This window comes from Eretmochelys imbricata, chromosome 4 (genome assembly GCF_965152235.1).
Source record: "Eretmochelys imbricata isolate rEreImb1 chromosome 4, rEreImb1.hap1, whole genome shotgun sequence".
In the NCBI taxonomy this organism is placed as follows: domain Eukaryota; kingdom Metazoa; phylum Chordata; order Testudines; family Cheloniidae; genus Eretmochelys; species Eretmochelys imbricata.
Genome location: NC_135575.1, coordinates 118,092,960 through 118,117,369, shown reverse-complemented (window position 1 = coordinate 118,117,369; position 24,410 = coordinate 118,092,960). Strand labels below are relative to the sequence as shown.

Here is a 24,410-nt window from a genome sequence, read left to right as displayed (position 1 = left end):
ATACTACTGCATTGCCTTCTCTAATATAAACAACAGAAACAGGTATCGATATAAAAAAACAAAACCAAACAAAACCCTACCAAAACAAGACTCTCCATTGCACATGCTTCTTGTGGATGAGGACGAGAGAACAAACCACATGTGACAGATTGTGTACTCATGCTGGTTAATGCACTATGGGAAGGCACTCAAATATTATGCCGATGAACGCTGTAAAATCTATATAGATTAGAATGGAGGAGAGTGGGGGCATATGGCACCATGAGTGCATTTCTAAATTGAAATATTAATGCGTTTGGCAAAAAAACCCTGAAGTTTTTGGTTTTGGGGTATTCATTTTTTTAACGAAAAATCAATATTGTCCATGGCTAGCAAATACTTTGCAAATTTAAGCAAAACCATAATTGTCAGCCAGCCCTATTTATGGCTCTCAAACAGGTGCTTTATTGTAGTTAGTTGGAAGTCATATTACACATAGTGCAATGTGTGTGACATAGAAAATCATGCCCATCACTGTGGTGTCCGGACAGAATTGTAATTACAAAATAAATAAATAAATAAATTGAGGCCTGAACCAAAGTTCATTGAAGTCGGTGGGAATTTTGCCATTGACTTCAATGGGCTTTAGCTAGGGGCCCTAAGTATGAAGACTGTATTTTCTTCCTTTCCCAAGTAAACAGGTACTGATTTTCTTCTTCCTTTTCTCTATCCTCTTCCTGCCCCTCCTTGTTACCCCACTCCTGGGAAGTTGTGGGAATGTTAACATGAAGAGATGGGTCTCACAATTTGTTTCAAAAGTGGACAGATGTGAGGGTGTTCAAACATTTTGCAGAAGAGGGTTCCATAACTGTTAGGTAGCTGCTGAGAAGTCCCTTGTACTTGTGACACACCCTCAGCATGATGAGCTCTGGTGCTCCTGTGGAAGGGAACTGTTGTGCTAGCTCAAGTTCCTGGATAAAGGGATGGTTTCTGAAATAGTCAAGCCCAGTAAATTCAGAACTGAGCTGTGTCACTATTATTCATGTTGTTTGGCTTTTCCTCAATGGCTTGTGTAAAGTTTGCACAGCCGGGCCCACGTGGTTTGAAGATCAAGATTAGGGCCTTAAATTGGATCTTGCATTGGACTAGGGGGGCACTGAAGTGAGGAACACTGGGTGATGACTTCTCATTGCCCTGTGTTAGCTAAATGACAGGGTCCTACATCTTGTACCATCGGATTCCATAATAGCATTCTCAGACAGGTATAGAGCATTCCAATCATTGATTCTTGAGGTGATGCACATATGGCCATATCTGCATTGGAGTGGAAGGGCTGAAGCCTCCTGCCCTACCAAAGATGGTTGTATTTTTGGCTACTAGAACTATTTGACTATCCAAAAGCAATGAAGAGCCCAGAGGGGTCCCAAGACTGTGATCAGAGAGTAGATGCCTTTGAATGAAAGTGATGTGGTATAGGTCAGTTCTTCAAAGCATATCTCCTGCTTTCCAACATTCGCTCCAACTTGCCTCAGTGTAGTTTAAGCCAGCTGCTGATTCCAGTGGGGCACTGAGTAAGCTGTGAAGAAGATGATGTTCAGTGTGAAGAAGATGTAACACGGGGCATCCCTTGAGTATTTATAGAATACAAGACTAGTAGAACCAGAAGTCTCATATACATGTTGACAAGGAGGGGAATCCTTGGAGGGCTCCACAAAAGAGTGGTCATGAGGCAGAAAAGCATTCATTCCTCTGTGAATCTTTCTGAAAGTAAGTATTAGAATCACCTAAGTGTCAGTCTGTCCATTCCTGTTAGGGCTCAGCTGAATCAGTAACCCCCCATGTTCATCTGTGTCAGAAACTGCTGACAAATCTAACGGTATGAGCATGGATGTTTATCTCCTGTCTAAAGCCAAAGAGAACTTTCCATTCAAAGAAACAGTTTCCTTTGTTGATATGAGAATATGCACAGAATGCCAAACAAGTAACCATTGCCAAGACTCTTTATTTTGTATTTCTGGTATGTGAGAATACTATGCACTATCTTTAATGATTACAGAAATTAAGGGATGTATTTCATGGTTATTATGAACACACAAAGTATTGCACACATAGTACATGCATATTTTAAAATTACCTAATGGCATTAGAGCTGGAAGACTCCTCAAAAGTGTTCAAAACTATGTGAGATACAAAAATCTACTCAAACACAAAAGATGTAATTTTAACTGGCAGCTTACCAAGATACAACTGATTTCAAGCCAATTAACTCAACAATGGGATTCTCAGAGAGGCTGCACTTGCGATCAGCACAGTTTGCTGCCAGGAAATCTGACTTGAATCAGATGAAAGTTTCTAATACTGATTAAGAAAGGAAACATTAGAGCTGAGTGAACAGCAATAATAATAATAATGATGATATTTTATTTTAATTCAGCTAGGTCTGGAAGATGTTTGAAAATATGACCCATATGTTTGTGAACCGAGAATAATAGAAACAGAATATACCTTGCATGAGTGAAACATGCCTTTCTGATTGTTAGGTTTGATATACTACAGCACAAGTCATTTATGGTTAACCCCTTATATGTTATATGATCATCCCTACCTAATTCATGCTATTAAATGGCATAGACACTGTCCACAGGTGGAATATGTGTTTGTGTGCTGACAGTTTCGGACTTGGGCAAGCCCATTGAACTCAGTGGAAACTCCCATTCACATGAAGGGAGTTTGGATGAGTTCCGTAGATCAGAGTTCTCAAACTTCATTGCACTGTGACCCACTACTGACAACAAAAATTTCTGCACGATCCCAGTGTGCTGTATTACTCTGAATTCTAGAGTCTAGAATCAGGGCCGACGTTAGGGGATGGTAAGCAGGGCAATTGCTCTTGGCCACATTCCACAGAGGGGCCAAGTTGCTCATGTGTTGGCATCTGCTCCGGGCTGTGGGGCGCGGACTTCAGCTTCCGCCCCTGGCAGCAGGGATTCTAACAAAAGCCCCCTGGTGACCCCATTAAAAGAAACTCACAACCCACGTCGGGGTCGTGACCCGCAGTTTAAGAACTGCTGCCATAGATTGTAATACTGATACCTCTAACTTACCTGCTGCTGGAGCCTTTCCCTGTAGCAAGGCTGAGCCTTTCCCGCTGCCAGAGTCTCTCCCTACAGCAGGGGAGTGGCTCTATGAGCAAGGGGGCGGTTCTGCCAACCTTTCCCTGCTGCTGGGAACTTTCCCTGAAGCAGGGAAATGACAAAGCCTTTCCCCGATGTCAGAGACTTTTCCAGCTAAAAATAGCAGCATAGTCAGGGAGACCCCCTACATGGCTCTCCATTCACCCAAACTGCATGTGCTTGAGTATGTACCCACACCCTTCAGGCATGTCTTTACTCAACGTGCCTAAACAGTGTCTCACTATCTCCATTGCTATTTATATCTATGCCCGGGGGGGCTACACTGGTACATGCACTACTTGCCACTGAAAGAAGCATGCAGCATAGACGCACCCCTGCTTCCATTCCAGACTCTGGAGTGGGCTGTACTCTAATAGGTACAGTCATTTCTGCTTATTCATGCCCCTCCCCTCAGATTGACCCCTTCTGTCCTATTTGCCCAATCTGTCCCTGGTCCTGTCCCTGACCTGTCTCTCTTCCCCACCTGTAACCTGGTTGTGGTGAATGCTATGGGGCCTCACACTGTAACTTCGGTTTCCACAAACAAGGGGTATAGGGATCCATCAGATCTTGATCATAGAAGGTGATCTGCTTCTATAGCATCATTCTCCTTTTCTACCAGTCTCACTGATACCCTTCTGTGGGGTTTAGGATTCATATGTGAGAAGGAATCAGGTTGGGGGTGTGCTGGCATCTCTTTCCACTTGCTGCATGGAACTTCAGGGGAGAAAGATAATACTAACTTGTTCAGCATTAGCATACTCACTTTCTCCTCCAGGCTGTTGAATCTTCCATGCTGTTGAATCTATCTCCTTAAAGGGGTCTCTGGATGCTGTGACTGGTGGAGGGGTGAGTGGGATTACGAGATGCTAAAGATGGCCCTGGCTTCCAGTGATATCTGCCTAGATCCTGGAGCTCTCCTGTTTTGTGAGATGCAGGTCCCCTATTTAAGTATATAAGCGCCTGTATGTGGATACGAGCAAATCTCAACTCCTAATTCAAAGTCACATCCAAAATACATTAAATCTTGACTTGTACAGAGCTGTTCATTATTTTCAGGTAATTATTGATGTAGGTGCTAGGAAACAAGCTTATCAAAATGTTGCATTCAGAAATAGCATCTCTTACAGGATCCAAAACTCCCATAGATTTCAGTGAGCCTAGAAGTTGGCCCACAGCAAATAATTCAGATAAAAGATGTTTTGGAAACCTGTAAAGAACTGAACAAAGTTAACATTGCCTCCCATTAAAACCGTAAGGAGACATCTCAGCAGCTAGCCTTTAGTTTTATTTTTTCAGCTAATTAAATCCCATACTGCAGAGTAATCGCATGGTGCCAGTTTCTGCTCACTGTGACACCCTAGCCTTCACCCTGCTGAGGATAGAATAATGGAATCTGACCAATATTATTTTCTTGTGGTCCTCCATCTGTCTGTCTGTATCCACAGGTTGTTTCTTGTTTTATATTTAGATTTTAAGCTTTTAGAATACAATAAAAATAAATAATAATAAAGAAAGCACAAAAGCCCAGCAATGGCATGTGCAAAAACCTGGTTACATTTTGTACCATTAGAAATAAAAAATTTCAAAAGGCTCAGATAATTTTATTTAGATTCCTTAGCATATTTACTAATTTACTTCGGTTAAAAAAAATCACATTAGCCGTTAGGCAAATTCCTTCCGTCTTCACTCAGACAAGTGTCCCATTGAGATAGGTGGGAATTTTGCCTGATGGACATCATCCTGTGAGGTGCTAAGCATCCTTAACTCCTATAGACTTTCTGGGTCCTGAGTAAAGTCTGCAATATTTTTAAATAATACCTCCTCTAAATGTAGTTATTGTCACTTCTCCTCCTGCTGATTCAGCATATTGTAACCCTGTATTAGCTGTGCACATGGTGATTTCAGTTTTACACAGACAACTACAAGATCAAAATTCAAACTAACAGGTGATAATGGTCTGAGTATACATTGCTAGGCTGTGCTAAAGGTGAGGTCAAATTTTTGAAGATTTACTAGTATGAAGAGCTGTAAATGGCTGCCTTAACAAAAGCACTCAACAAAACAGCTGAAGCCAAGCTCTTTAGCAGTAAAACCCAACATGGTAATTTAGGTTAGCATCTTGTGTGTGGGACACAGTAGTGGTTTGAACTTTATATCTGGTTGTTTAGTTTTTTTTTGTGTCTTTTTTTTTAAAGGTAGGGTGATTTTTCTCTTTAAAATGTTGTGAGCAAACATAAAGGTTATGAAATCAAGGGACTTTTCACTAGCTAGACCAAATTCTACCTTGATGTATCTGCTGTCTTATTATCATAGCCTTTGATTCTCAGTGCACACAAAGCTCTGGTGAGACATTTGAATTCAGCAGCGCCATTACAAGGTGTCTCTAAAGTGGGAGTTGTGTCCACTTTCAATACTTGCAACTCTCCCTCTGCTGTACTTTCTCATGGGGAACCTGCATGTGGATTTACATGAGAGGTAATGATGTGAGAACACCCCTTCCTAAGAGAGATGCTGCCAGAGGAGAGAGGAAGGTGAGACAACATCGTGTAGGGGCAGCACACTGTGAGGAGGGAACTTTCTTCCTCCATGGATTGGTCTGCAGAGCATGGAAGCTGTACCTGGTGACCCCTCCTTTGTCCCCAAAGACCTCCCCTTTCATGGAAACATTTGTTTTTCTCCAATGGGTTTTACCATGGAGAGTAGGATATAACACATGGTGCTAATTAGGGTGTGATGGCTGCCACCTTGGTTGACATACCAGAGATTGAACTAGGGGATTCCACAGCTAAAAGCACGAGCTGCTCAAGCTTGAACTAAAGCTCCCTTGCAGGTGCAAAAACAAACTCATATCCTCTGTGGATCAGGCACCAAGCGAGGGACCTGTAACACATACTATCCATTGGGTTGCAACAACATAAGAAGTATGTGTAATGCAACCCATTATGTCAAACAGTGGTTTTCAGAGTAGAGTCCATGGAACCACTCCTGGTGGCCCATAGAATGAAGTTGTTTGAGAGCTAAACAATGGAAGGATTGGGGTGTTTGAAAGGAAGATGACTCTGTGAAAGGACGTCTCTTTCAAGAAGTAGCCTGCTGAAGGAGAACCTCTGATTTGATACAATGAACAATGTTACTGGAGAGAGGGTGATCATAGCCCAAATTCAAGTAAATAATTCATTTCACCACAGTTACATATGTGCACAGACCTAATGTGGATAATACCCATGTAAGCAGTGTCAGGATGAGCTCCACCCTGACATCTGGTGGTGAGGTGTGGCAAGTTGTGGAAAAGAACTTCAGGGGCTGATCTCATTTGCATAGGCACACCCACCCTGCCTAGAATGAGGCCATAGCTGCCCAAATGGTCACTTTGGCTGCTGTGGGATCCCCAGTGTCTCTGTTATTGGGGCAGGAAGAATAAATTATTACGCTGATTATGGGAACTGTGCTTGGAACTGTACTTGGCCTTTTGTTATGATGGAGGGACTCACCATCAACTAAGTAGCACTCGCTAGGCAAGGGTCATGGGTTTTAAAACTCTGTGAATGGAGAGAGGCTGGGGACAAGTATTAATACTTGGTGGCATAGGCCCCCTTGGTGAGGGCCTTACATGCTAATTGCACTTCCTTCTCTCTCCACTGTGGAATATCAGAGCTAATTTTGATTCCATTAGGAGTCTAGTTACAGGCTGCTGAGCTCACTTTGGGCTAATAGTGCACCAGTACTGAGGCTCCCCTACTACAAGCTGAATTCACCAAAGAGCTGAAATCACTGAGCATTGTGTTAAGTAGTGGGGGAGCCTGAAGATATATTGTGGAGCAGTTTGCGGGACGCCTGGAGTGCCTTGTGGACAGGCTGGTGGAGCAGTGCATAGGACAGCGGGAGCTGCTGGTGGGACGCGGAGCGGAGCTGAGCAAAGGAGTTTGTGGGGCGGCTGGCAGAGCGGAGCGGAGGCCTATGGAGCTGTGGGGCGGTCAGCTTCAGATCATGTAAGGTGCATCTTACCCCCGTCCCATCTCCACCCAGGTTGGGAGGTAAAGCTCCACAGATAAACTTTCAAACTCTGGGGCTGCCCTGACCAGGGACAGAGACTTTTGGGTCATTGGACTTTTGGGACTTTGGGTGATTTGGGGTTGCCAGACTCAAGAACCAAAGGGAAAGGGGCATGCCCCAATTTGCTTGGGGTGGGTTTTTAGCTCATGGGTTGTGTTATGAATCCTGTTGGTGGTATTTCCCCAACATAATGCCACATTGTTTCCTCTCTGTTATTAAAAGGCTTTTTGCTACACTCAGACTCTGTGCTTGCGAGAGGGGAAGTATTGACTCTTGGAGGCGCCCAGCGGGGGTGGTATATATTTGTCCCAGGTCACTGGGTGGGGGCTCGAGCCGGTTTGCATTGTGTTATTGGAATGGATCCCCTAGATACTGAACCCGGCCCTTGTTGCTGCCAACTCTGACGGGCAGAAGGGTTACACCCATTTCTTTAATTTATATTTCAAACAATTATTAGAGCTTCTTGGCACACTTAGGTATTGTAACTTTGTTCCTTTCTTGGGTAGTTAGAACTTCTAAAAGAACATGCACAAATGGTTTCAAACATCACAAGACATTTTTCTGAAATCCTGATTTAGGACCTGACCCAAAGCCCATTGAAGTCACTGGAAAGACTCATTGACTTATATGGGTTTTGATCAGACTCCACATGGATGGCTGCTATATACTATATCCCAGAATAATTGCAGTTAAACACTTTCCATCACTCTTCCTTGGAAGAATGGAGAGAAACTACTTTGCATTATGGGATTTTATTCTTCTTAATTTTGTGTAATCGAGGTACCATGTTGTTAGGTACTAAAATAAAGTAATAAGCTGACAGACATATATGTAGGTCGAGTATATCTATCTCCCAGTGTCTCAGAAGTTCCTTAGGCCTATATTACAAATGATAAAACAGTATTGTTTAAAACTGTGATCATGTAACAGCTTGTGAATATGACAAGAAGCGTGTGTTTGAATCCACATTCTTTTATTTATTAATATTTCACAAGTTAATGTTTTTCTTTTAAAATAATCCCCCACAGCTTCTAAAATGTTCCCTGTCTGGGACCAGGCCAAGGAAGACGCTGGTCTCAATTGCTCTGTGCACTGGGCTAGAGAGGAAAAACACTCTGTGCAGAGAGGAATGTGCCTTCAGGTGGCAAGACATAGTGTGTATATATATATTTTTTTTTCCTCCTAGTTTTTTGTTTTGCCTGTTACCTGTGTGTGCAGCCAGGTCACAGTCATAAAAAAACAAACAAACCCAAACCTGTTTTTAAAATGATTTCAAAATGTAGATAAATAAACCTGCTACTCCTGGAATGTTTGGAGTTTGGTGGTAGGAGCTGGAGAATTGGATAATTTGCATTTACAGCTGGCTCTGTATTTTTAAATGCAACCTACTTCACTGTGTTTTCTAAACAACCGTAGCTAAGGAATTTTAGAAAAATAATGAGGCATTGTTGAGCCAACCATGGAAGTGAGCTCAGTGTTCCTGGGGCTAAAAGTTCTGTTTGTAATTCTGCCTGGAATCATTTCTCGGTGGGAAGCTGAATTGAGGAGAATATCTAATAGAAGAGAAAAATAAAGAAAGGAAGTGCATGGAATTGTAAAAGTGAAATAGCAGAAGTTTTAAATACTGTAGTACAGAGAATTTATTGGTCCTGAAATGTTACGTAAGTGCATATGAAGTGAATAACAGTGATGGAAATTATCTGTTCCCTGAAAAAATGAGAGACAGAGAAATTTAAGGGGGTGAGAGAGATCAGGAAATAAGAATGATGTGGTATAAAAGTTTTTAATATTTTTATTATCTGCATTTGTGTAGGGCCCAAAATGCATTCACAGTCCCTGTCCTGAAGGGTTTGTGATCTAAGATCCCAATCCTGAAATCAGCTCTGCTTGAGCAGACCGTTCTGATGTCGATGGGTCTCCATGCAGTGGCTTAAGTGTCCACTGTTTGGGAAATGAAACGGTTGGCATTGTACAAGCCAGTTAATAATTTATTGTCTAATCCGATAGGCCCCAATTCAGCTAGGCAGTAAGGATAAACTTAAGTGAATAAGCTCTACATATGTTCTTAAGGTCAAGCAGGTACTGAAATGCTTTGCTGGTTAGGGACACAGAGCTGAATCGAGGCCCTAGAAAGGTAGAGTCTTTTGGTGAGAGACGAGCATGTGCCTCAATTATTCGGAAGCATTTTTAGAAGGTTCCTTTACAACAATTTTTAAATGTATGGTCTGCAAAACTACTCAAATCTTCATTTTCTTCTGGGAAACTGAGATAATTATTTCATTGTTCCAGAAAACGTCCTGTTTGGCTAGATACAATAAAGCATATTTTATCCCGCAGCTTGCCAGGGACTTAACTTTGCCAAACTTCTGTCTCCTCTTTGCTAGTTTGTTCCTAAAATCTTGGAAGAAGTAAATCTAGTAGTGTTTGTACTGTGCTTGATGTCTGTGTGGCCTTTGGGCAGCCTCAAGTCTGTTTCCTTTCCTCTGAAATTAAAACAAAATTATACAATAATAGCCAATGATTTCCCTCATGACTTGGTTTGCCAGCAGGGTTTTTGTGTGCACATACAGTTGTGGGTTGTCTGGGGAAACAAGTGCCACTTGTTTTCCTCATCAAATTTTGAACAAAGGTAATATTATTTTTAAGGCTGATTGAAAAACAGGAAAATAAATTAGCAAAAAAATCCCCCTACCTTTTTATTTTTGTCAACATCCAGAAAATTTCAGTGCCGCCCCCACCCCCCCCGCCATTTTCAACCTCATGATGGGCTCCAAATGTTTTCTAGTAGTTGAGCATTGATTTTTCTATTGTCAGTGTTGTCTATTTTTCTTTCTGGTAAAAATCAATTTTCTTTTGTGATTCATTTTCGAATACCAAGTTTCCTACATTATCCCCTGCAGAGCAGATGCTAAATTCAGCAGCTGAGGACCACTGGGTAGGACCAGTCTTTCTACAAGGCTTCTGTTCATTGAGACAACTTTTATTGGCTATTCTAATTTCCCATGCACTTTCTCTTCACCAGCCATTTTCTTTCAAATTTCACTCGATGGATAACCCCATTGCAATTCTACGAATGGCAGCAATGGTGTGACCTCTTGTGCACACATGGCACTATCAGAAGCCAGTACTTTAAGCCTCTTGGGGCAGGGACCATCTGTTTGTTCTGTGTTTGTACAGCATTTAGCACAATGTGGTCCTGATCTATTATTATGCCCCCAGGTGCTACAGCAATACAAATATATAATAATAGTAAGTACTAATAAGTAATAATAGACTTGCTGTGAACTCTGTAGGAGTGATCTTTAAAGTGAAACCCTTTCAAGGTTTGCACCTGCTTATTATTCTGAGAGCTGATAAGATCACAACCAAAGGGGATGTGACTTCAGACTATCAACAGGCATATTCAGTATAGATTTAGTGTCGAGGATAATTTGGAACTAGTGTTACAAGATGAACTCAGTGACAGCCTTTCTGTCAATATTTTTACCAACTTTAAGACCAGATTCTCTGATCCAAGATGTTGAAAAGCTAACTGCTACTAAAGTATTTGCTGCTTCTAAAATTTCCAAAACTTCTTTAAAGTCCCATATTTTGCCAACTCTGGTTGAAGCATGTTTAGCATTGTATAATTTAAGCTATTACTAAACCGAAAAACCTTTAAGGTGAGGTTAAGATTGCAGTAGCATATCAATGTTTTGAATATTTCAAGAACTAATTATTTTGTATTGTATTTATTACAGTAGCAAGATTGGGATCCCATTGTACAAATGCATATGAAGAGTCACTTTCTGCTCCAAAGGTCTTAAAATCTAAAGAGGAAAGACAAAGAAATAGTGGGAGCAGAAACAGAGGTGAAATGACTTGCCCAAGTTACCCAGGAGTTGAGCTGGAAATAGAACACAGGTCTCCTGATTCCCAGTGAGGTATCCTATCCATGGACCACGCTGCTTCCTCTCTAAAGTGTTATCTCTAGGAAACGGATAGTTAAAATAAAATATTAGAACAGGAAATTCCAAATTAATGTTAAACCTAAAAGAACACCAAGGCTTATCTCCTTGAAGTTTTAGCCAGTTTATCAGGACTTCCCCAAAAGCCTTAGGATGCTCATTAAGGCCCCTGTGCACCACCAAACGTGGTTCGTTGACTTCCACTGCAAAGCTCATAGTCCCCTCTGTGAGCCTTGGAGGCACATGGCTCAAAAGCCAAGTTAGGCTTATTTGGAAGCATACACACAGCATTGCTAGACTCTTTGGGCTTCTCCCTGACATACTAAATTAGTTTTATTTACAATTAAAAAAAACTCTGGTGGCTCAGACCCCAAACCATCTAAAAGTTCATATGTGGGAGAGGGATCCCCAACGAGCCAGCTAAGGTCAGTTGTGGGATTCTTGTATCCCACAGCTCTCAGAAAGCCCTCAAGAAGTTACTTCCTGATCCCGGTTCCCCAGTCCTAACCGCTGCAGCCTCTCTCAAGCTACAGCTTCCTTAAGGCCTGTTGAAACAGGGCTCCTTTTCTATGGACCTAGGGATGACTATAGGAGGGGAACTAGATGAAAACAGGGAAGAGCAGTAGTGGGTCCTTAGAGATTTGAAATGCAAAGAGGGTTTAATTTTTTTTTTAAATTTTTTTTTTATGAAATCACACTGTTACTTAGAGCCAGTCAAAAAATTTCCGACAGAACAGTTTTCCATCGGAATATGCAGTTTTCCAAGAATGCTTTGATTTTGATGTCACACAGAATGGAAATTCTGGTTGCTAAGCAGCTCTACCATGACTTAATTTTTTCTTTCTATTTGTTTATGCTGTAGTAACAAAGTAGGCAGTTTGCAGGACGAGGGAAGTATGTTCTAGAGACAAGCGTCCGCAATCTTATCTCAATTAAATCAGCATATATCCAGGGTAACACCATTGACATCAGGGCTGACACTGGATGCTCACTGCTGAAAGTTAGAACAGAATCTCCCCTGGTCAGTAAGGTTCTTTCTATATTAATCTCTTTATTAATGTTATGATTAAGAGAACGTACTTAGAGAAAATGGACACATTTTTCAAAAGGCCTACCTCCCATTTTTCAAAAAGTAACTTGGGCACACAGAAACCTAAGTTCCATTGACTTTCAATTATCATTAGGAGCATAAGTAGAGCTGGGCAAAATTTTTTGACTCTAACTTTTTTTGATGAAAAATGCAGATTTGGTGACACTAAAACATTTCATGAATATATGTTGATTTTGGCGAATTGTTTCAGTTGGAAAAAAACTTTAAATTCCAAAAATTTGAAATGTTTAATTTCAACATTTTTTGAAAGAAATGTTTCAATTTTTTTATTTGAAATTACTTCTCATTTTGAAATTTCCTTTAATTTAATTTAAAAATAAAAAATTAAAACATGCTCAAAATCTAAATGAAGCATTTTATTTTGGGTTGATCAGAATGTTTCATTGAACCCCAAACTAATTGCTTTTGACTTTTTGATTTGCCAGATTTTTAAAAAAACTTGTTGTTGGTTAAACCCCTGATTTTTTTGGAATTGCCAGCAAACTGAAAAATATATTACTTGCATAGCTCTACCCCTAGGTCACTTAGATACTTCTGAAATTTTACCCAATGCCTATAGACCAAATATTTCTGTGTGATATGGGATATGACCTATGGAATGATTAAAATAAATGAAAATATCATATGTTAACAATAATTACTAATGGTAACTGAAATGCGCAATAACAGAACCAATTTACCTTTATTTTGTTGAAATATAAAGCTCAGGGTGCAGATTTTACTCCTCTCTTTCTGGTATGATACACTACAGTGTTTCAAAGCTGGTGACAGAAGATTCCTTTGTTCTCCATTTAATTATACTGTTCCCTAAAATTATGATCCACAGACAAGCTGTGGGAAAGTGAAACCGGTGTATTAACCATTTCCTAGGAGGCATGGTTGACTGCAACTCCTAGCCTGTTTTTTTCTCTCTGAGCTTTATAGCGTAGCTTTAACTCGTCTTCAACAACTGCCTTTTGTTTTGGTGTGACATAGGGTAATCTTGATATATGCAGGTTTAACTAAGAGAGGAAAGATATTGGGGTAAAAAGGATTTTAAAAATTCCTGTATCTTTTAAAGAAATCTGACAATAACAAATAACTTATTTTAAGGTTTCAGAGTAACAGCCGTGTTAGTCTGTATTTGCAAAAAGAAAAGGAGTACTTGTGGCACCTTAGAGACTAACCAATTTATTTGAGCATAAGCTTTCGTGAGCTACAGCTCACTTCATCTGATGTAGCTCACGAAAGCTTATGCTCAAATAAATTGGTTAGTCTCTAAGGTGCCACAAGTACCCCTTAACTTATTTTAAGGGAAAGTAAATACTTTAAAAAGGTCAGTTATGTATACTGTATAATCCAGAAAGAGTGGGTGAGTAACATATAGTTTATTAAAGATACCTTATTTTCTTGTTCACTGTAAGTTTGAGTTTTCTGGGGGGTTTTTGGCTATAGGACAAGTAAGGTACACATGGGGTTTTGGCTGGAAAGTCTAACTCATGAGTCATACAAATGGGTAAACTGAGACACAGAGAAACCAAATAATTTGCTCAAAGTCATACAGTGAATCAATGGGAAAGTGTGGGAATAGAACCGGAGAGTCCTGACTTCCACTCTGACTGCTAGACAGTGCTGCCACCAGGAGAGGATTTAGACTTGACATGATGTCCGCCTGATATCTTTTTATAATCAGCAAATTCCCCCTTTAAAAACAAAATCTCCTGGAAATCTTTCCAGTGCACACTTTTCCGTATTCAGTCCAGTTCTCACGTTGAAACATGGTGTTTTTTTGGTGGCAAATCAGACTGTTGGCTAGTGTCGATGGGTGTACAGCTATGGGCACAAAACATCTGGAAGTTGTAAATCCAGAGGGGGGAAAAAGCTCTCCTCTTGTCCTATGTAATTAAAAGCTCTTAAAATTTTATAAGATACTTTGTTCTCCAGTTGGGCATTCATTCCTTGGAAGCAAAAGCTTTTTTTTTTTTATGCTTTTTTATATCCCAGTGAGGTAGCATCTAAGTGACAATAATCCTTTTCCATTCATTCCTCTCCTTTGAATGTCCTTTCCACCAAATACCTTAAACTGTATATTTTTCTCACCATTGTAGTTACCGGGGTTTATCGTAAACTCCATTTGTTGTTTAATCTCTGCCTCTAATCTTGTAAGGCTGAGTTCTGAAAGCCCCTAGGACGTCTTGATCCTTGCCACACCATTTTCAGTGAAATACATAATAGTTTATGGATGGGACTTGTAAAGCAAGAAAGACAACCACAAATTTGGATGCAAACATAACATTATATGGGTGGAAATACTGTGCCAGCGTTGGCTATTTTCTTTTTTAAAAGCTGGTCTTTTAAGAAAACTTGGGTGATTGATAGTCCTTTAATGCTCTAAACACTGACCAGCAAAAAGCATAAGGCTTACATTATTTCCATTAGCAAGATGGCATTAGTAAAAAGTAAAAACCAAGGTACAGTAGTAAACAAGGTTGTCAAAATATTGGAAAATTTTTAAAGGCCAGATCTACAGCTGGTATATCAGTACATGGGAGGGCACCTGGGACCTAAGCATAGGTGACTCTGGAATCCCACAGATCTCTTGGGATCCACATGGTATGGGAGTGAGCCTCATGGACTATTCTGTAAGGACATGTGCCCTGCCCCAACCCCATTCCAAAGGATGCTGCTGCCGTTTTGTCCTGTGATAATCATATCAGGACATACAGTTCGAGAGTGAATTCAGCAACCTGTATAGGCCCTTTTGTAAGGGCATGATATAAAGGGTCCAATCTGAAAAACGTGACTTTCCTTACAATGCAACATTCAAAAGCATGGGAGGTGACTGCTCCAGACACATCTTGCTCAGTGGATATATCTGAGTCCATCTCTATTGATTTTCATTTCTGCAGCGTGTCCCATCCACGGTCTTTTGATAGTGGACGTTGTTTTCTGAGAAGCTTTGATATAAGAAGATCTTTAACCTTTTGACCATTTCTTTCAGCTAATATTTCCTTGATAGGATGTTAATACCCCAACCATTGTCATTCCAACCTGAGCTTCCGATCTTCCAGTTTTGGCAAGATCATCTGCTACCTCGCTCCTGTATGCACCAATGTGTGATGGAATTCACTGAAAAATCAGTTTATTGCCTTGTTTTAGAACCCTCTATTTATTTCTGCTCTGCTTATTTCTTGCAGTGCAGTGAAAACAGCTTTCAGTCTTGTTGGCTGGCTGGATCAGGGAGGAACTCTTCAGAAGATCTTTGTGTAGGTTTCCTCCCCAAAAACTCCCTTGGACAGGTGTTTCCACATGAGGGTGATCCAGCTATGGGCTTGCATCCTTGACCGCATGCTGATCAGATATTCTATCGAGTCTATCAGAACTAACTCAAATGCTGCATCTGTATATGAGTATGGTTCATATTTAGATGCAGTAGTCAAGTGCTACAGGGCCAATTTGACTGAAAAGAGTTACCCCAAGGAATCTGAGCAGCATCAACACAGAGGTCCACCTCTGAAGCTGCTCAAGGATTGAGATCGGAGAGAGTAAAGGAGAAGGGCTTAGTAACACCATCCTTTGAATTTGAAGAACAGAAGCAGGAAAAGGGGGTTCTACTGGTGTAAGTGGGGATTCTGGAGGCTCTGTAGCCCGGTGGGGGGCTCTGCAGGGATCTGCTGCCTAGAAGGGTGCTACTGTTTCTCATCATCATCGTGTTCCCAATAAACCTCTGGCGTTAGGAAACCAATGAAGATCCTGCACTCCTGTCTGTTTCTGGCAAGTCTTTCAATGGTTCCCCAGTTGTGTCTCAGGTTTTTCAGCAGTGCCCCACAAAAATCTTAATGTTTAACAAATTCTGTACCCCTTTTTCCTTTGTCAGCCCCTGCACTTTTCCTCTGAGAAACCCGTAATCCAAGGCTGCTTATGGAGAGCGCATAGCCTGAAAAGCTGAGCCAGGGAATCTAGCTTCCTTTGGTGCAGCTGCTCTGCAATACAAAGGCCATGTCGACACGAGGGCACTACAGTGGTATAGCTTCAGCGTTGTAGCTATACCACTACAAGTTGGTAATGCAGACTCAGACTCCCGCAGCAGTAGGAACTCCACCTCCCCGAGCGATGGCACTAGATCGACTGAATCATTCTTCCCTTGATCTAGCTGCATCTATGCCAGGGCTTAGGTTGGCATAGCTATGGCACTCAGCATTGTGGATTTTTCACACACTGTGTCAACCTACATTTTCACTGTAGGTCAGGCCAAAGGAACATTTACTAGCCCACACAAATGAGGAGGCTTTAAACCACACACTACCTCTAAATGACTCTCTGGGTGTGAATACTTCATGGCTTCTTTAACTCCCTCTGTGCGCTATTTCAGTGGTGCTTATGCATCAGTGACGGCTCATATGCAAACCATTGGCACCTTTCACCATTACACTGTAATAATTGTGTCATTGCATGAATGGTTTACAAAAGTAGTTCTCCAGTCATCACCCATCCTGAATTTCTTGGCACTGGGATGTCTTTGCTACTGCGTTAACTCGGGTGCTTGGCACCACAGCCTGACTGGTTTTGTTTGCCTAGCCCAGGTGGAGAAGCCACACTGCAAAGCCATACCCAAGTTACTGTCCTCAGCTGGTGCTGCTCTTACCCATGTGTGATGCTAAAACTTCTCGGGGCATAGTCCATTGTTTGTGCTGTGGTAAGCTGAGCTGCTCTGATTCTTTCCCAGTGAATTGTGGGAGAACTTATCTGTCCCGGGCACATAGGCGGAGTTGTGGGAAGGCATTGGAGGACTCCGAGCATAAAAGTGGTTTAGTCTGTGCGCATGCTGCAAAGTGGGATGTATTAGCCACCTGAGTGAAAGCAGTACCCGAGCTTTAGCCTGCAGCCCCATACAGGTTGGATTAGTCTGGGTTGAAAGCACCACTGAACTCAGATGAGAGGTTTTTGTATGCGACCAGAAGGGACATTAGGAGCAACACCCGCGTAAGAGCTTGAGTTAACTCTCCAGTGAAGGTGTGACACAAGAGGCTACTGGAACAGCTGGCTGTGTAAGACTTGTGACGAGTATGTTTATCCAGAATATATCATCACTTTCTAAAACGTGTATTCATTTTGTTCTATTTTTAATTGTGTTAATTTTAATTAGGAGCAGGATTTCATTGTGTTGAGTCATTCTTCAAAAAATGTGAACTGCAGCTTTATATGCAGGATTAAAGATATCTGTATTCAGAGATTTAAGAACAATCAGAGTGAATTAATATTTGTGTAGGGAATAAGAAATAGCATTGGCAAAGCTTTTAAAAATTAATTAAAAATGTTTAAGCGTTTTTTATAGGTCATTTTAGTTGAATCACACTGAAGTAATGAACTATGATGAGCCAGGTTTTTAATATAAATCTGGAGCATTTGGGTATTTAAATTTTGTCCCACCTGAATATTCATTCATTCATTCCCCCGATTTTTGAAATACTTAATACTGCCTTTTATCCATACTGGGATATTCCTATTCTTGATTTTCATTGGTAGGGGATTTGATGATATTCAGAAGACTGACTCAACTGCTATTTCAGACTGTGCATTAAATAATTACTGAATTTTTAAGACCGTGTGATTTTTGCCTCTTTCCCTTGGGTGTGCCTGATGCTACAATATTTTCCAAAATTTAAAAATGGAAAAAAAATTCCTAGTTTGCCACAAATCTGTCATGAATACAACTGGTACTAACTGAAATTGTTGCCATTTCTGGAGACACCAAGGACAATTAAAACTCTCTTATTTGGTGGTCAGGGTTGACAGGAAGCAAGTGCACAGTTTGGAGTGCTGCTGCTTATGACAAACCTATTATGTCAACAAATGGAAGGCTTCAGCCTTCAAGACTGCTAGTGCTGCATCTTTCTTGAGCCCTACACTCAGTTTAAACATTTATTTATACAAGAAGTATTAAAAAAAAAAACCCAAACCCCATACATGATTTTTTTTGACAGCTGAGAAACTGAAGTACATGAATAAGCCAGATGCTCAGCTGCTGTAAAATTGTGAAACGAAGAATACTGCATCCAAAACGTTTACCGGGGAAATGTAAATAAGCATAATTTGGTCAGGTCACCATCCTTACTTTTGCAACAACAAAAAATCTGTTGGGATCTGTTGTATTTGTGTGTACTCGCAATCACCCACAGTCGGCAGCAACAATGAACTCTTTTATTTTGTTTTGTCCAAAACAGAAAAAGTACAGATGAACTGCCTCCTAGCAAGGAGGAAGCTGAAGTGAACCCTGAGCAAATCCCTTCCTCTGTAGACGACAGCTCATGGGTACTAACAATAGCACTCCTGGTGCTCATGTTCACCGAGATAAAACTATAGCACCCCTAATGCATACATAACAGGATGTTTAATGACCACAAAAGTAGCTTATGATGATGTATTTTCCAAAATTCAGCAGCACATCCAACAGTACAGTGACCCTTAATGCCATGCTGCCTTCTTACTATTGCAGAGGGAAGAGTCTGACTGAATCAACAAGAGCATTTTATGCAGCACCGTGAGTTTTCCTTGACTGCCTCCTTCCCAAGGAAAGTGCAGCACCTCAGCTTGTGAGATCGAAGGAGTGCACAACCCAAGTGACTGCAAGTGACCAACCATAAAAAAATCAAGTTACCAGGAATATCGCCTCAGCCATGAAGAAGATAACTGTTTGTAGTCCGAAGTATACTGAAAGTGTGCTTTCAGGTTAGGGGAGATACTGAGAACATGATATTAAGCAAAATAAAAGCACTGCCTGTGAGCAGTGCTGTTTTCTTTTAAGAAATTGGCCTGCAATACTGAATGCTGAGATTTGCAGGTGAGAAGAGACAATGCAGTTGGGTCCAGATTCCTGAGCTTTTATTCTTTTTGATAAATAATTCCATATATTTAGACAATAGCTACCTCTGCACTAAATACCATGCCCAAGCCAATTTCATCAGATGGATGGCTCATAGGAATCATTATTCATCTACTGCAGTTTTTATCTGGAATGATATTCACATGCGCAAATTAAGCATGTACTAATAAGCAAAACACACAAACATATTACTAATAAAAATGTTGTAGATATGGCTGCAATTTGGTTGTGTAAGAGAAAGGTGGAATTATGTGGGCCATGAGAAGTGAGGTGATTTGAGGAGAGGTACAGGTGAGTGTAGATGGGGTACTGAATGACTCATTTGTTTGTTTCCTTGGTTTCACAGTTTACCTTGGTTGGACAGCAGTCTAGCAATCCAAAGCTGACAAAGTCTTTCCATCTGGATATTTAGGACTTGATGCTATTCCTCTTGAAGTAAATGACACAGTTCAGTTTACTTCTAGGAGTGCAGGATTGGCCTTTAGTAGTGTGTATTGTACTGTGTACTTAGTCATTGGAATTTACAGATTTTCAAATGAAGAGCAATCACTAAAAAAAAGCGTAGCCTTGCTTTACATAGTTTTGATGTTCTGAAAATGGCGCCAATACATATGCAAAGATTTCCTCTTGATTTCTGCTTCATGCAAACTGTAATTCTATCAGGTCTTTCTAAAGTAAAAGAATGCAATGTGCACCCAAGATCAGAGTTGCTTGTATGATCTACCCAAATTCTAAAATACTGCATTTTCTCTCTCTAGCTCAGAATGCAGATTTTGCAGGTGGGTGCCACAACCAGAGATCCAAACCTATTACTCATGTGCTCTTCTTTAAAATGATTCTATATCACTAGTCTCACCGTTCAAAAAAATGTTCATTTTATTAACAGAGTAAGTTATGTGACTAGCAGTGCAGGAAAGCAATACAGAACGTCTGCTAAGCATACTGAAATTACAAATATATTTGTCAGTGCAATGAGTTAATGACCTCTTTTACACTGACTTATTGACCTACCACACACTGCCACTGAGGGATTGTTAAAGCAGCCGTTATCATATATGATACTCGATGGATGAATTGCACTTTTACATGTTTATATTAAGCACGTGATTTTTTTCAAAACTGATAATGTTTCTCTGCTGTCCTGAAGATATTTTATGCACAGTATTATACCTTGTAAGTATAGAGAGACAGATTCATGGGGTACATTCCAGCTGCTTTGTGCCTCTCCACTATTGACCACGTTAGGATTTTGTTGAACTCTACCTTCTGAGCCACACGACTCTTTGGCCCAAATTAAGTAGTGACATAAATGGGGTAAGAGCATAAGATTGTTTGTTTTACCCCCCCCGCCCCCACAGGGGCAGAACGATGTGATTGTGGCAGGTTTGTAAGAGAATGTCAGCTTCTGAGTAAGGGCTTGTCAACACATGGAATTGGGAATAGCTGTTCCAGAAAAACTCCATATGTGGGCACTCTTATTCCAGAATTGGAGTGCCTCTTTCTGAATTTATTTAATTTGTGGAAGTGGATTAAGTGAAATCAGCAAAGGCAGTCTTATTTCAGAATAAGGTGTTCACACTTGGAATTATTCAGGAATAGCTATTCCACTTTCAGTTCATACCGTACCTTTGTTCCAGAATAACTTTTATGTGTAGACACTCTAGAGTGGCCAGGTGCCCGGTTTTCGACCGCAAAAGCCCTTTTCAACCGGACACCCGAAGTCCAGTTCCTGCAGGTGGGGGAGGCACCAAGTCATCACCCACTCCAGCCCCTATTCAGCTGGGGCTGCCTTCTACCTTCATCAGGTGGCTGCAGCTTCCAGCTCCGGCTCTGCAGGCAAGTCCCTCCTGACCCATGCAGGGATGGGGAGGACGGGGAAGAGCAATGAGCGATGCGGGGAGGGGTAAAGAGGAGCTAATGGGGGGGTGGAGCCTCCAGAGGAAGGGGCAGGAGTGGGGTCTCGGAAAAGAGTTAGGGCAGGAATGAGGCCTAGGGACGGGGGTGGGGCCTGCGGGGCACAAGGTGGAGCACGGCCTCATGGAGAAGAGGCGGGGCAAGGGAGATTCCGGCACTCCTGCTGGAGTGTCCAGTTTTTATATATTACAAAATTGGCAACCCTAAGACAATCCCTTACATCAATCTGCACCGACATACAGTTGTTTACTCTGATTTGAAGTACTGATATGCAATAGGCACCATCAAGTATCACCTCTGAATTTATAAATCCAATTTTTATGTGGCTAACTGTAAATATTTGGCAAATGCTGTGTAAGACAACTGCAGAAAAGAATATTATGGGCAGGCTTTCCAAGCAATGTATTGTTGTGTTTTATTATTTGTGCTGCAGTAGTGCCATAAGGCACCAGCCATAGTGTGTTAGGCAGTATGTGTATATCACAAAAGATGTTCCCTGCCCCCAAATTGATTACAATCTAAGAATAAGATGAGAGACAGGATGTGTATTCAATAAACTGATGTTGGGAACATGAGGTAACAGTGACATGAGTACAATCAACATGACAAACAGCAGTTGAAGCATATTGTCTGGATAAACATTTTAGGCACAGAATGATATGCTCACAGTGTGTCCATTTGGTAAAGACAAATGCCACAGTGGTAAGAACAAGTCCAGTAATGGTGTATTCAGTAATGGTATGCATGTAGGCATATGAGCCTCTGTTTTTTGAAATTCTGGTCGTAAAATCACATCACTGAAATAGGTTAACAAATGTAGATATTTTTTCTCTCCCTTTAAAAGATGGGAAGTAGGGACCAGCTAGTTCAGAAGCCATGTCACCTGTGAATTAAACAAGACGCAGAGCCATTAGGAATTCAACCTGAGGTTCAAATCCTTTGACGTTGAGGATCCAGGCCAATATATATTGCTTTTTCCAATGCACAATACACTCTCTTTAATTAATCACCTGTTGCTGTCATGTCATTTATGCAGTATTATAAAGCAATGTTTGTGGGTTGAAAAGCTGAGGCCTTACTTAGTCCTTAGGTCTCTCACTAAATTCCTTCCTCAGGCAAAAATGGAGTGAAGACCTCAGTAATTTTTTCCTGTCTGTAATACTCTGCAAGGAGATTGAAAATAATTTTCCATTTGACAAACTTTGTTTTTTTTTCTCCGCAGTGAAATTGGAATGAACATCATGGATTTTGTTTCAGGACCACAACTTCAGCTGAAATAATACTTTATCTTGCCAAAGCACATTTGCTTGTGCAGTGCACCTGCTTCATCAGCAATGTCAGCACAGCTCTGAAATCGTGATTTCCAGATAAATGCTGCTGCAGAACCAGTAGCGGGACCAGAAAATATAGGGCCAAGTGCGCCTCTCATGTTAGAAAACCATAGAAACCACAGTAAGCACTAACTGGGTGAGATAACTGGGGTAATATCTAACAGAATGTCCCCTTATGGAGGTGGTATGAGCAGTGTTACATATGGGCCCGAGGGTGTTGCCAGCAAGTTGCAGAGGCACCAAGAAGCTGTTAGAAATCTCTTTCCCAATCCTGCAGACCTCCTGGTATCTGTGTATTTCAGCGCCCAGTGAGAATTTCTGGGGTCTGACCTACTTGTTCATTGAATGGTTGAATCACAGTCTGATGTGTGTGCGTGCATGTGAGCACACACATATGTGCAATAAATATATATCTGCTCCATCCAAAAAACTACATTAAAAGTAATGTTTAGGTCCCAAAGTAAAGCACTCAAAAATTAGGAAATGCCAGAATTATGACAGTCTTTAGTTGCATGTTCACATACTAATTTTTTTCTAGGACTCCTGCCTCAATATTTCTTTTTATCCTCTTTTATCTAAGGTGTGGGCCTTGAGTGCTGTTTACTGCACACCATTCAAAACCTGTACCAAACACAAAATTAATAATTTCCTCGTGGGCATTTCTATGGTGTTTCTCCATAGTATTTGACTGCTTCACAGACATTTATCTTCACTATACCCTGGTGAATTGAAGCCTGAAATCATCAAAAGTGTCCACTAACTTTGGATGCCTAACTTAAGAGACCTAGGGAACCTGATTTTCCTGAGTACCTAGCATTTTTATACATTTGAAACACGGCTCCAGTTGATTCAGTTGCAGTTGTAAGCACTCAGCCCTTCTGTAAATCTGTCCCCACACGTCTCCTGTTGGGCACCCAGAAAACGAGGAACACTTAATTAATGGTCACTTGTGAATAGTTTGGTTTAAGTGGATTGCCCAGCTTCTTACAGGAACTCTGTGACAAAAGTAGGGATTTAATTCTGGCATTTCTTAACTTTTGAGTGTTTGACAATGTAACCTTAATGTTAAGTTATTGGAGGTTTTTTGTATGTAATTCCTAATTCAGACAACAAAACAAAACAGAAATTCTATTCTGTGGAACCATATTGTTGACCCTCAACTTGGGTCATCAGCATGGTTTGAACCTTTAGTAATGGAGTAACTAACAGTTGTAGTAGTTTGGTTATGTGGAGCAGGAAAGATTTGGAAGTGTGAATTATCTAGCAAAAGGGTCTTCTTTTTTCCTTATTTTCAACATCTTCCACAATTGCACCTGTCTTGAAGCTTGGCAGAATTGCTACATTTCAGGTGACACAAAAATCTTTCAAAACCAAATTGTTTGTGGAACAAATTCGGAGACATGTTTCTCCAAAATATTTGATTGCTGTGACATAGCTCTCCTTTCTCTCTGTAACTTACATGTGCTTATTCTTTCCTATTGTTAGATTTTTCAGCTCCATGACCGTGGAAGAAGTATGGGTGGATCCCTGGGCCTCCAGTGTGCTCCATGAAGGCACAGGATTCTGTACAGAATTTCTTGCAGGATAAGTGCCTAAATCTTGATATTCAAACTTCACATCAGTGCTTTGTACCTAGCATGTTGTTTCCAATGGTAATTTATTTCAGCTGCTGAATTTTTATGTAGTGTCAAAGTGTTTATTTATCTTTATTTATTACAAAGTGATATTTATCTTTACTAGGAAATAGGACACTTTTTAAATGTATCTTCCCTTATCAGGGAATTTGTTTCTATAATAATTTAACTGCAAAGTAGTCATTGATTCGTTCCATGAATATTCCTTAGCGGACATAAATGAAATACTAAGAAATGATCATCCGGTATGAGCTGTGCTGCAAAATACTTGCAATTTTTGGGAAGCATTTTCCAGCTGCTTTTACTCAACAGCATTGATTAGAGATCACAAAGTGCATGTCTGGCTGGCTAGAAATAATATTTAACATATCATTTGTTTCAGAAACCATCTCTGCAGTAAGAA

At 40.8% G+C, this 24,410-nt stretch overlaps 1 protein-coding gene across 2 annotated transcripts in view; it reads left to right on the top strand.

Moving 5' to 3' along the window:
* Positions 1-24,410, top strand: part of ZNF518B (zinc finger protein 518B) — a 143,129-nt gene that overhangs the window by 115,313 nt on the left and 3,406 nt on the right. The window contains exons 1-3 of one of the 2 annotated variants that reach the window (XR_013346002.1): positions 18,787-19,086; positions 22,265-22,494; positions 23,859-24,025. The gene's annotated coding sequence lies outside the window, so the exon portion shown is untranslated. Of the gene's footprint in view, positions 1-18,786; positions 19,087-22,264; positions 22,495-23,858; positions 24,026-24,410 lie in introns of those variants that run through there. The other variant, XR_013346003.1, reaches the window with a different exon arrangement.